This window comes from Bidens hawaiensis, unplaced genomic scaffold (assembly GCF_021521415.1).
Source record: "Bidens hawaiensis isolate Kalapana, Puna unplaced genomic scaffold, B.hawaiensis_p1.1 tig00006604_1, whole genome shotgun sequence".
Taxonomy (NCBI): Eukaryota; Viridiplantae; Streptophyta; class Magnoliopsida; order Asterales; family Asteraceae; genus Bidens; species Bidens hawaiensis.
The window spans coordinates 54,446-67,810 of NW_027491445.1; the positions used below are offsets into that span (position 1 = coordinate 54,446).

Below are 13,365 nucleotides of genomic sequence, written 5' to 3' on the forward strand. Positions count from 1 at the left end.
GATTTGATTGGCTACTAACATGAAATCCACGTGGGCTTCCAAGTTTTTCACTCCCATCTTACGCGCAATTCTCAGCCCAGCCAAGAATGCCTCATACTCGGCTTCGTTATTCGTACTTGGAAAATTCAGTCGAATAGCGTAAGTGTATTCTTGGCCCGCTGGGTTGGTTAGCTTTAGCCCTGTGCCTGAACCCTCGTTATTGGCTGCCCCATCAGTGTAGAGTCGCCAGACATCATTGATGTCTTGTGCTGGAGAGGGTTGAGCCTCTTCCTGGCACTCTTTTTCCCGCGATGCAGGAACTTCTGCAATAAAGTCGGCCAGAACCTGGCCTTTTATGGCTGGTCTTGGCTTATACTTTATCGCGTATTCCCCCAACTCAATTGCCCATTTGGCTAGGCGTCCCGATAACTCGGGTTTGCCTAGAACGTTTGCAAGTTTGAAGTTGGAGAGAATGGTGATTGGGTGACCCTGGAAATATCGTTTTAACCTGCGTGAAGCGTGTATAAGTGCTAAGACTAATTTTTCGATGGTAGAGTACCGGGTTTCTACGTCTGTTAGGATACGGCTGACGTAATAGATTGGCATCTGGATGCCTTTTCGTTCTACTAGCAGGACTGCCCCGGTTGCTCTATCAGTTGCGGAAAGGTATAGGATTAACTCCTCTCCCGCTTCTGGTGCTGTGAGTGTTGGGAGTTCGATCAAGCGTGACCGAATCTCCTGAAAAGCTGCTTCCGCTTCTGGTGTCCAGCGGAAGTGCGTTTTCTTTAAACAGTTTCTCAACGTTGACACGAAGGGAAACGACTTATCCGCGTGGTTTGCCAAAAAGCGATTAAGTGCCACTAGTCGTCCATTCAGTGTCTGAGCCTGTTTGATGGTGGTAGGTGATTCCATTTTGATAATGGCTTCGACCTTTTCAGGGTTCGCTCTGAAGCCATCTTTAGTGACGATGACCCCCAAGAACTTCCCTTCTTCCATTCCAAAGGCGCACTTGCTCGGGTTGAGCTTCATGTTTATCTTCCTGAGCGTGTTGAAAGTTTCTTCGATGTCTTTCAACATCGCTTATGGGTCAGGGCTTTTGATGACCAAGTCATCCATGTAGACTTCCAAGTTCCTCCCAATTTGGGAATGAAACTCTTTGTCCATCAGGCGTTGGTATGTGGACCCGGCATTCTTAAGTCCGAATGGCATCATTTGATAACAAAATGTGCCATCGGGCGTCCGAAAAGCGGTTTTGTCCTGATCATCAACGGCCATGTGGATTTGATGGTACCCCTTATACGCGTCCAGGAAGCATTTAAGGCGGAATGGTGCCAATGAATCCACCTTAAGATCAATTTCAGGTAACGGATAACAATCTTTGGGGCATGCTTTGTTCAAATCCTTGAAATCTATGCACATGCGCCATTGTTTGTCATTCTTCGGTACCATAACGGGATTTGCAACCCAAGTTTGATATCTACTAACGCGTAAGATGCCTGCGTCAAGGAGTTCCTTGACTTGGGTTCTACACGCGTTAGTTTGTTCTGGCCCCATTACTCTGCGCTTTTGTACGATCGGCGTGACAGCCGGATCGCATTTGAGCTTATGCTCTGCCTTACTCCGGGGTACACCAGTCATGTCAGCTGGTGTCCACGCGAAGATATCGACGTTCCTTTGTAATAAGCGCTTAAGTAAGGTGCGTGTGGGATCAACAATTGTTGGGCCAATGGTTACGGCCTGGTCAGGGTACTTGCCGTTGAAGGCCCATCTTTCTGGTTCGGTGATGGTTGGTTTAGCCATCTTTGGTTTGGGTTTAGATGAGACAGATGCGATGCATACCTGGGGAATGCCGGTGATCATCGCTACACCCTCAGCTGTTGGCCATCCCATCATGCCGTGGACTGAGGATACCACGGCGTTGAATCTTGCCATCCCGTCTCTCCCGAAGAGAATGTCGTACGTGTGGTGTGGCTTCCTCATCACGACAAAGTCTACATCTTCTGTGCGGGAGTGTTTTCCATCTGTAAGAGTGACGGGGAAAGATAGGATACCCAGGGGGGTGTTTGTGCTGCCATCAAACCCTTCCATCGAGGCGTAGATCGTTTCCAGGCGCTCCTTGTCTTCGTCATCTAGCTTGTCGAAGAACTGCCTGTACATCACCGTTGACGAGGCGCCGTTGTCAGCAAGAGTGCGAGAAGTGATGTAGTGCCCCAGCTGGCCTTTTATGACGATAGGGCCTTCTTTGCTGGGTCCTCCTGGCACTCGCGGGAAGCGCACCTCAGCTTCCTTCCACGCGCATGGTTCTGGCGTTCGCCTTTTTCTTCCTCTGATGTTATCATGAACCATGTTGATGCTGATGTCAACGGGCTTTCGTCCGTTGCCTCTGTACCGGTTGTCGTTCCGTCCTCCCTTCTTGATTGATGCCACCAGGTGTGCCAGTCTTCCATCCTTGACGAATGCTTCAACAATATCCTTCAAGGATGTACACTCTTCCGTACCATGACCTTTTGTCCCGTGGAAGTCACAGGATTTGTTCTGATCCGCATTAGTTCGGTGCCGGTTCACTGGAGCTTTTGGCCACGGTAGCTTTTCCGTTGCAAATATCTCCGTGACGCTTTTGGTGAGTGGCGTCCACCGGTGCTTTTGGCTTGAAGGGTGTGTGTGATTTCTTCCGCCAACAAGAGGGCGAGAGCTGGATGAGGTGTCAAAGTTTACCCTTGACTGCCAGATACCTAGCTTCCTCTTTTTGTTCTGCCGGGCGATCCGGACATTGTTCTCTCTTGTCCTCTGCGTGTAGAGGTGTGTACTCTGGGGAAGGTCCCTTCCCAGTTGCTTCTCCGTCTCGGCAAAGCGCTTGGCCGCCGTCATGATGGCATCCCATGTTGATGGCATGCCATCCTTACCCGTCAATGTGCGGATAAGCTCCGGGTATTCGGCGCCTTGGATGAAAGCGGCGCGGACAAGATCTTCACTTACGTTGCCGAGACTTAGCTTTTTGGAGTTGAAGCGGGTGATGAAGTCTAATAAAGATTCATCCTTCTCTCTAACGCAGTTGAGGATCGTCCACTGTTCCTCAGTGTATTTCCTCTGTTGGCTGAAGTGCTGGCTGAACTTGTTCTGAAAGTCCGCCCAGTCATATATGTGGTGGACCGGTAAACGATCGAACCATGCCCTGGCCGCTCCAACCAGAGTCATCTGGAACATATAACACCACGTGGGTTCCATCCAGTTACTGACGGTTGCCCCCGCAATGAATCTGTTCAAGTGGTCGTCTGGGTCGGATAGACCATCATAAGTGCCAATGTTAGACATTTGTTTGGCACTTCTCGGGGCGATTGCTTCCGCAATGTCCCTTGCAAACTTTGACTTTCCTGCATTTGTAGCAGTTGGCCTAAAGGTTTTTGAGAAGTCACGCGGGTTTCTCTCCGCATTTGTTGGTTTAAAAGCTTCCCCAAAATTCCTTTTCGGCTGGAAGTCCGTTTCCTTACGCTTCCCTTTCGCCTTATGGCGAGGGTTTGCGTCGGTATCGGATTCTTCTCTCTCCTCGTCTGAGTACTCGCACTCGCTGTTCATATTGAGCTGTTGGCGAGTACTGCCGAATTCGTCAGCCTGTTGGACTGAACGCAAGCGTTCATCCAATTCAGCTTGGAACTCTCTTTGACGTGCTTCGGCCCACGCCTTCACTTGATCTAGTGTTTGGCGAGGGGCCCTCGTTCGTTTTTCCAACTGGGCATCAGTGAACCCCAGTGGAATATTTACTGCACTTGCCCCGGCTTGGGTAGTCGGGGTAGTGTTCGTAAGATTTGTATAACCGCCGGTGTTCCCCCCAGTTGCTGGGGTTGTGGTTACCGGGGTTTCTTGGTCGGTTACTGGCCTTAGGACCGGAGTAACGTTAACCATTTCTTCAGAAATTTTGAAAAAACTAAATTAGTTCTAGCTTTTATGCACGGATGGCGCCAATGAAGAAACACTAAGTGAACCCACAGGCAGATTATAGATAATCTGGGGGTTAGGTAATGTTTCCCACGAGAATGAGGTCTAGGAGAGAAGGTTGTTCTTCAGGGGACCTGCAAAACAAACACCGTAAGCTCGTCAATGAGAAGGGGGGGGTTCCTCCTTGTGACCACCCTCCGGCGTGAGAATCAGACTAGATTGCTCTGAATATAGGTGTATATTAAGAGATTGCTAGATAAGATTGAGATATCAGATGATGTCCTTACCATTCCAAGGTGTTGGAGTATTTATAGCCGAAGGTAGGTTTCCAAGCAGGTACAGCCGGCTGAATAGTATTCCTGTTCTACCAACAGTGGACGTACGCACAGGCCATGCTGGTTGGTGGATAGGTTACGGCCAACAGTAATAAGGTCGGCTGTATACTGTTCCTTTACTGCCGGCTACGCACTGTTCCACCAACTGTAGGCTGTGCACGTCCCCTCGTAAGGGTTGGTGAGTAGGCAGCGGCTAATAGTGACAAACAGTACTAGAGGGTGCTCCTCCTCGTATTGTTGTCGGTGAGCTGTCACCCTGTGATTAGTTCATGGGCTGCTCTGGTTAAAGTGTCTGTTCCGCCCATACCTTAGTAGGTATAGTACGAAAGACCTTCCAGAAGCATACGGACTGGCTCATTTAGGCGGGAGTGTTCCCGCCTTGCTCATTCCTTCATGTGACTACTGAAGTAACGAATGCCTTGTGCGTGTAGCCCTGCTGTTAGTGCGGGTAGCCTTCCCTGATGGCTTGTATCCGCAGCTGCGGGAACAGGCGGGGTACTTCACCATTGGGAGGCTTTCCCTGCGGGTACAGCTGGCGTACTGCGCGTAAGGTTCTTTGAGCATGGTGGGTCCTGCTGGAGCAGTTGGTCATTGCGCAGACGTCCCTGTTCAAGGTGAGTCTTGCGGGTCCAACTGGGCTCTGCTGGGACCTACCTCTTCACTTATAAAGGCACAGCTACAACGTAAACAAAACTAGAAAATAGGAAACAAAATTTTCAAAAATAAAGCTAAGGAACCAGCCAAAGATATTAGAGGTGCACAAATCGGTTTTTTAAAAAAACCGGTTCGGTTATTAACCGGACCGGTTTTTTTTGGCCCGGAAAAAAACCGGTTCGGTTAATAACCGGACCGGTTAATAACCGGTTTTTGTATCTGAAAACCCTAACCGGTCTAACCGGTTAGGACCGGTTTAGAAACCGGTTAATAAACCGGTTTTTTAATATCCGGTTTTTAGGTTAACCGGTTTTTTTTTTTTTTTTTTTTTTTTTAAATAACCATTATTTTTTCACAGTATAAACAAACCGGTAATTACAAGGCAAACCGGTAACTATAAGGTAAAACGGACTGACTCCATTCTTTGCTTTCGTTGTTAGGGTTCTTTGCTTGGAAGATTAAAAACACATAACTTTCATTTATAGCTTTTACATTAAAAATACAAACATTAAATCGTTATCGCATATTCGTAACTCAAAAATACAAACATTAAAGAATGCATAGACACGATTACATTAACAACTTGCTGTTTCTTACTCATTATTTGCCTCCATGTTTGCTGTTTCTTTAACTAATTTTCTTCGCTACCCGATCCCGAGCTATTCCTTAGGTAATCGTCGTACGCGGCTTCTTCATCTTTAAGATATGACTCAATAGCAAAGGTTGTTATTCAAATTTAAATAAAACTTGATCCATGAAATTCGAATACTTGAACTGAATCCGACCCATCAGCAGTTTGAATTACTTTTTATTACCCCCCAGATAATTCAAACTCTTCCATTCCAATCATCTTCCTGAGCTTTTGTCAAAATGTCTGCTACTTGTTCATGAGTGCCACAGAATTCCAGTTTAACTTGCTTCAGAGTTATCATGTCTGCTACTTGTTCATGAGTGTCAAAATGTCTGCTACTTGTTCATAAGTTATCACGAACAAAGTGATACTTTAGCTCAATATGTTTGGACCGGCTGTGCATTGGGGGGATTTTTGGATAGACAGCTAGTGGGCTTCCTGTCACATAATATTGTTGTGGCCTCCACTTGACTGAGCTTCAGATAATTCAAGATTCTTCTAAGCCAAATGGCTTGACAGGTGGCAGCGTTAGACGCAATGTACTCAGCCTCATTGCTTGATAAAGTAACAGTTTGTTGCTTCTTTGTGCTCCAAGTTACTGCAGCACTTCCAATGGTGAATATGTTTGCTGATATGCTTTTTCGATCATCCATACAACCTGCCCAATCACTATATGAAAAACCAGTCAAGATCACTTTCTGATCTTCACTTGCATGCTTAAAATAAAGACCAAACTTTAAGGTTCCAGCCATATAACGCCGAACTCTCTTGGCATCACCAAAATGAATTTTAGATGGATTTTGCATGTACCTTGACACCAAGCTGACAGAATACGCGATGTCAGGCCTAGTATGGGTGAGGAATATAAGGCTTCCAACCATTGCTTCGATATGCTTCTGCATCAGCCTTACCAGCATTATCATTTATTTGCAACCTTTCATTTGAGTATATCGGTGTATCTTAAGTCTTGCACCCACTCATACCAAAATGAGCCAAGAGATCCTTTGCATACTTTTCTTGCGACATGAATATTCCACCTTTTGATTTGTGAATTTCCATGCCCAAGAAGTAAGACACTAAGCCCAAATCAGTCATCTCAAATGTAGACATCATTCCTTTTTTAAATTCTGAAACAAGCAAGGAATTAGAACTAGCACATATAAAATCATCTACATATAAGTAGACATAAATGACGTCATTTGTGTCAGTTTGTTTGACATATAGAGTTAGCTCGTTGTTACTTCTTTGGTATCCATTTGTGACAAAGTACTTACAAATTTTTGAGTACCAAGCCCTCGGGGACTGCTTTAAGCCATACAATGCTTATTTAAGAGATACAGTTTGTCCTTCTTTCCTTCTATTTCAAAGCCTTCTGGTTGTTGGACATAAATTTCTTCTTTGAGTTCACCATTGAGAAAAGCAGATTTGTCACACCCCGTTAAGAGATTTGCGAAAGCGTAAAATGAAATGTAACAGATCAACTGGTATCAAATACATTGTTCATAAAGAAATATTACTAACTAATTTACAATATACTACATCATTCTAACATCTTTTACAAACTACGTGATACAATCAAAACTACCTCTTCAACTACTTTACTTCTAATTCAAATGCTCACGGCGCCGATCACAAGCCAAACCCGTAACACATAGGCAATTACCTCACTTTTCTGATTTCCTGAAAAGCATGTTAAAAATAGGTCAACTACGAATAGTTTGTGAGTTTCATAGGTTTAACGAAATCAGTTCTGCATGCCACACAGTCATAGTTTGCATGTACGCGCGTATATAAAAATGTATTTACTTTTGTATATATGTACAATCGTATCTTTGTGTGTACGCATGTATGTAAGTTTATAATATAAATTCGAATTTACGATAAAAATCATGACTGTTTGTTCGTACTACGTGTTTCTAATTTCCGTGTTTAATCAACCACTGTAGCCCCCTTCCACCCACAACGGTTCTACATAAAATCAACCACTGTGCCCCCCCCCTCCGCCCACAACGTTTCCACGTAAAATCAAACATTACACAGTGTATACACATATAATTAGTATTTCCTACACTACAGTATTTCCTACGCCAATTTACATAGCATGTGTGTGTATATATATATATATAGTATTTATCACGTATCACCAAATACTGTGGCCCCCCTTCCGCCCACAATAACCCCGTGGCCTCCACTGCCCATGTTATCCCCATGGCCGTTGCAGATCACGTTATCCCCATGGCCGTTACAGACCACGTTATTCCTCATGGCCGTTATAGACCACGTTATTCCCCGTGGCCGTTACAGACCACATTATTCACCCATGGCCGTTACATACCACGGTGTTCACCCATAGCCACTACAGACCACGCTGTTCACCATGGCCGTTACAGACCACGTTATTCACCCATGGCCATTACAGACCACGTTATTCACCCAGCTTGTCATGTTTAACAGTACACAGCATGTTTATATAAATGTACCGTTACGTGTAATTTCGTTATGTTTTGATATTCGTATCATATCCACTTAATTTGTCAGTCAAGAATACTATTCATCATTCATTCACGCGTAATCAATCGTTATGTTTGTAGGGACTTTTTGTATGTAAATGTTCAGATAATTTATATCCTGAACCGTTTCCAGATAGATAACATATATAAATATGCTTTTCACCCCCAAAATGTTCGTAAACAGTTTGAAAAAAGGGGTCATGAAAATCACGGTTTTGTAGGCACTTGGTGCGAGGTCAGCTCAGGGTTCGTTTCCCTTGCTATCAGTTAGTCCCTATAGTCAATATTATAATCATATTAATATTTTAATATTATTATAATCTTTATACTAAACTGGGCTGTATAGCTAGTCTGGGTGTGGCTGTAACACCCAGAAAGTGTCAATAGGCTTAGATTGTGATGTTGTTCAATGTCAAATGTTTAAAATCGAACTTGGCTCAGTTTCTCCGTTTCACCAACTGGGCCAAGTTGCTCGTTTACGCTTTTGGAAAACATTTATGGGGATGTAAACTTGGGTAAATGTGTTGGTTGATAAAATGATTAAGTTATAACGAAAGATCACAATGTAGGGGTATGGATTCGCCACGAGGCTCATTTCCGTTTATTCAGTTTGTTTTGGAGAAAAATGCGCACAATATATCCAAATTGTCTGGATTTCTCACAAAAAGTTCGTTTTTACATATTAATCCGAAATATGCTTCTTGATCATTTTTTATGTTCTGATATTCCAACAGGTTCGTTAATCACGAACTTGCAGGTTTTCGTCAGAATTGAATTTGTTTAATCTTCAAATTAGCATAATTAATTATTTATTAATTATTATATCATGAAAATTTAGACACTTATCAATTAAAATATGTAGATTTTTATAAAAATATTTTTTGAATTATTTACTGATTTATTAATTTATAAAAATTCATTTTATCTGCTATATTTAGCCCGAAAATCGTTTATTTATACCAAACGATTTCCAAAAATTCTGAAAAAATTCCTGAGTGAACAAAATATATCGCAAAACAATCTGTAACAATTCCAGAAACTAACAATCAAGACAATTATCCTTTTCGAGCCAAAAACGATTACGAAAACTTCAATAAACGCGAATGCACAAAACATATTTAGGATTTTTCAAATACCCCCAAAATTCATATGTGATCATATTATACCAAATCTGAGTTCCCCACAAAGTTTCATAATTTTTCAAGGATTTTAAGTATTTTTCCCAAATAAACGCCCCAAATTGGTAATAAATTCGTCAAATATTCTCGGATGGTTGAAACATTATCACATTTGGATAGGACTCAATGATATGGTCCTTGATGTCCCTGAAAAATTTCATGACCTAAAAATATGCACATCACAACCTTAACCTAAACAGCCCGTAATCGAGTAAATTGGTATTACCTTTGCGGTTTTGGTTCGTTTTCGCTTTCTTAATCAAGTTTCTGGGTTCTTGTGCATATATTTAAGCTAGGTACAGGTCCCATATCACAAACCAAGCATGTATCATCAAGAGACCAGCTATGAAAGTTAGGGTTTCCGTTAGGGTTCTAAACCGAACTTTTGAACCATAAAAACGTCGTTTAAACCCTCTAATTCGTGTTTATGGCCAAAAAACTTGTCAAAACAAGTTCCTAACCATGTGTATGATCAAAATATATTTTTGTACTATTTTTAAGGTTTTTGCATGGTTAGAACTGATTTTTGGTAATCAAACTATGTTTATATGTTATTAAACATGATTAAACAAGGATTAAATGGCCAAAATAAGTAGAATTACCTTAGGTTTTTGATGAGCTTTGTAAGAATCAGCATGGAATTCCATAAGTTAAAATAAACTATGGCCAAAAATTATCTCAAGTTGTTTATTTATAAAAAAACAACAATATAATAATATTAAAGTTTTTTTTTCAACTTTGGCGGGCTGAGCTTGTTGGGCCCCCTTTTGGGACCATTTGGCCCAATTTTCTCAATTTACGTGCCCGAACATGAAATGCCGAGTCTAAATTTATTTCGGGTTTGGTTTTTGTTGCGAAAAATATATCGGGTACGACAAACAGTGCGAAAACGGGTGTTTTTCGACTAATTTATTGTAAATTTTGAAAAACATACCATTTGTTTGTAAAAATCAAAAATATTTTCACGGATTACTTAAGACATTCCCAAAAAGTTTTTGGTAAGACTTTTTCGGTTTAACGGATGATATAATGCTTGTTTCGTATCTTTCGCGTTTAAATCCATAGCGGGTAGTTAAACGAGCATGTTTTCGTTTAACTGGTTTGCTATCATAATAAGGCCATAATGTCAATATACTGGCTTATATTAAACGTATATCATTTATAGATGCCCCTCCCGGGATATATGGGTCATAACCAGACCCGTTTGGTTACTCGTTTATTCAATATGCAATAAGCGGTTAATCGATTGTTCTATAAAAGAACATTAAGGCATACTCGATTTTGTCACGAATGTCACAAGATTTCACATCAAGTTGGTGTATATTCCAACCTTGTGGTGTGCAGCAACAACTAAGACTAAAAGAATAGTCTCAAACCGAGCGACCGGTGCAAACGTTTCTTCATAGTCTATCCCCTTCTTTTGAGAATACCCCTTTGCTACCAACCGTGCTTTGTACTTTACAACTGTGCCATCGGGTCCCACTTTCGTCTTGTACAACCACTTTAATCCCACCAAGATCTTTCCAGGAGGTAGAGTAACCAAACACCAAGTGTTGTTTCTTTCAATGGCATTTAGTTCCTCAATCATTGCATGTTTCCATTCACTTTTGGATATAGCCTCATTAAAAGTAGATGGATCAGAAACATTCAAGGCAAACTGACATGTGGTATAAAAATCTAGAGCGACTTCCATTTCAATAGTTGATGCATAGACATTGTTTAGAGATTTTGTTCTCAAAATAGGTGATGATGAAGTGGAACCAGATTGGTTCAAGTTGTTAGCACTATCACTAGTAGTTATTAATGACTGCATTGTAGGCAGTGGTGAATAGGTACTAGTGTTATTGCTAGGGGGCGTGATATCACCTGGAGTTTGAGAGGATGGGGATGCACTTGAATCACATGAGCTCCCTACAAGTTCTTCTGCCATCATCGGGAAAGGGTCAGTATAATATCGTTCAAACAGTTGCTTATCATTCTTGAAGGTATTTTCCCAATCCCATTGAGTACTGCCAGGGAGGACCGAGCATCCCAAACTGGAACTCAATCCTTTAAAGAAAGGAGTAGAAACAAAAACGTGGCAACCTTCACGAGTTTTGTATTTTGAAAATTCTAGATTTTAACATATAATAATAGTAAAAGACTTCTATCTATATGAAATATGGAACGAAACCCCAAGGAAAAATAACTGAGTCTTTTTGGAGAATATTAGAGAAGAAAATGGCGTTTTTCTTTATTTAAAAAATAAATCTTTTTTACTAGATCATTGTACATTTAATATGTATTATCTTATTTAATTTATAAAAATTCATTTTATAGGCTATTTTTAACCTGTAAATTTTCCGTTTATACCAAATGATTTCCAAAAAATCCGATAAAATTTTTGAGTGATCCAAATATCTCCCAAAATAACCTGTAAAATTCCCAGAATCTAAAATTTCATGAGAGCTTCGCAACAAACCAAACCGTTTCCAAAACGAACATAAGATAAATGAGATATCGATGTCCGAAGTTGGGTGTTTGAAATGTTAAACCTGTCAACTTTAACAAATAAAGTGAAAGAAGTGGGAACTTGTCCCACATTGGTGGAGCCAATTGCTTGCGATGTGGGGGTGCGCGTTCCGCCGGTCCATGTACGGGTCACATGCTAGCATGCATCATATGAAAGGTTGGGAGTTGATTAAATTGATTAAAATAATAAAAGATATTAAAGAAGTTTAATGTCACTTATTATGATCATCAATTTTTGGTCCAACTCAAGAGCCTTGGAAGTTGTGAATGAATTGATTAAAATAATAAAAGACATTAAAAACGTTTAATGTCACTTATTATGATCATCAATTTTTGTCTAACTCAAGAACATTCTTTCACTATATATGAGCAATATGCGTCTTGAAAAACAGATTACTTTCACTTTTGCAAGATCACAAACTTACATTCTTTTCATTTCGTCTTTTTGGTCTTATTTAACATATAATAATAGCAAAAGACTTCTATCGCTGTGACATTCGTGACAAAACCGGATACACCTCAGTATTCACATGTTGAATAAGCGATTAACCGCCTATTGCATATCAAACACACGAAAAACCAAACGGGTCTGATTATGACCCGGATATCCGGGGGGTCTATAAGTGATATACGTGTAATATAAGCAAACATATTGATATTATGGCCTTAGTGCAATATCAAACCAGTTAAACGAAAACATACTAGTTTAACTACCTGCTGTGATACGCGAAAAATAGTTACGAAACAAGCATTTTATCATCCGTTAAGCCGAAAAAGACTTACAAAACACTTATTTGGGATGTTTTAAGTGATCCGTGAAAATATTTTTGATTTTTACAAATAAATAGTATGTTTTTCTAAATTTACAAGAAATTGACCGAAAAACACTCGTTTTCTTACTGTTTGCCGTACCCGATATATTTTTCGTGCCAAAAACCGAATCGGAAATAAATTTGGACTCGTGATTTCATGCAAGGAGATGCCAAATGAGACAAGTGGCCCAAAGGGAGGGAGGCAATCCTTGCGGCCGCCAAAGGGAAATACCCCCTTATTATATGGATGCACCTCAGTATTCACATACTGAATAAGCGATTAACCTCTTATTGCGTATCAAACAAACGAATAACCAATCGGGTCTGATTATGGCCCGGATATCCTGGGGGGCATCTATAAGTGATATACGTGTAATATAAGCCAACATATTGATATTATGGCCTTAGTGCAAATATAAAATATATGATCACATATAAAATTTGGTATAATATTTTTCGCATTACAGAAAAATTTTGGACTATTACCAAAAATATAGTTTTGGCCCTTAAAAGCTATGGGTCGTGTATGGTCGCCTCAACCAGCACACCTTTTGGGACGACCCTAATAGACACTATGAGAGTTTAACAAATTTGAAAAAGGTCGATCAGTCGCTGTTGCTAACCCGTATCAACACTAACTTGAGAACCTTAGCAAGGAACGTATCTGTCAGTGGTCCTACGGTGAAGCTATAATCCATCAGTGAAGGTTTGTTGGGAAATATGCATGGGTAGAAAGCTCATTAGCTCGTCATTTACATTTTTTTTACAGTCAGGAAATAATGGATGTCGTTGATGATTCAATCGCCAGCACGTCATCACCGA

At 41.0% G+C, this 13,365-nt stretch overlaps 1 pseudogene; it reads right to left on the reverse strand.

Moving 5' to 3' along the window:
• Positions 1-5,909: 5,909 nt before the first annotated feature.
• LOC143633012 (secreted RxLR effector protein 161 pseudogene) lies at positions 5,910-6,455 on the reverse strand (annotated as a pseudogene).
• Between the last annotated feature and the right edge of the window lie 6,910 nt (positions 6,456-13,365).